General features: G+C 65.8%; 1 protein-coding gene across 1 annotated transcript in view; it reads left to right on the top strand.

Annotated features, from left to right (window-relative positions):
• The first annotated feature begins 372 nt into the window (after positions 1–372).
• CHST15 (carbohydrate sulfotransferase 15) overlaps positions 373–614 on the top strand; it is a 72,804-nt gene continuing 72,562 nt past the window's right edge. The window contains exon 1 of the mRNA XM_023533766.1: positions 373–518. The gene's annotated coding sequence lies outside the window, so the exon portion shown is untranslated. The remainder of the gene's footprint in view (positions 519–614) is intronic.

Genomic DNA, 614 nt, shown 5'->3' with positions numbered 1-614 from the left:
CTCCTGGTGAAAGCAAACACGCTGGGCCCGAGAGCCCGGAGAGGCTCCGCGGGACGCAGAAATACAACAGAGGGCGCAGAAGCCACCAGCGCCGTGGCCTTGAATGTCGATGTATGTGGGCCGGCTGCAGACCGCCAAGTTCGTTAAAAATGTCTCTGGCAGGGTGTCACCGGCAGACTTTCGGGGTCTCGGTTTGCTTTCTTTTTGGAGCCACCGCATCTCGCAAACGGTGTTTACTTGAGAGGGGAGGGGGCGGGGGCCAAACCCACCGCTCGGCGCACACGCCTTGATCTCACATTCCAGACTCGAGCCGATGTGTGTCAGCGCGACGTGGGGCGGGGGGAGGGGTCTCTTCGGATGTTTCATTCGCCGTCTGCACGTCACTCCCAAACTTTTCCTCCCTGCGCTCGGGGAGTCAGGTTGACGCGCCCTGGATGCGGGGCTGGAGGCGCAGGGCTGGGCGCGCTCCCGCGGAGCCAGAGCCGCAGAGGCTCCCGGGCTGGACTCTGGTTTCTCAGGTACAAGTTGGGTGCCAGGCGCGGGGGTGGGGGCGGCGAGGAGCGGCGGGTGCCTGGTCCCGGGCTCGGGGCTCCGGCGCCCCTCTGCTTTCCCGC

Source organism: Pteropus vampyrus, unplaced genomic scaffold (genome assembly GCF_000151845.1).
Source record: "Pteropus vampyrus isolate Shadow unplaced genomic scaffold, Pvam_2.0 Scaffold111, whole genome shotgun sequence".
Lineage (NCBI taxonomy): Eukaryota > Metazoa > Chordata > Mammalia > Chiroptera > Pteropodidae > Pteropus > Pteropus vampyrus.
Note: the sequence above shows the minus strand (reverse complement) of the source record. Positions and strands in the feature narration are given on the sequence as shown.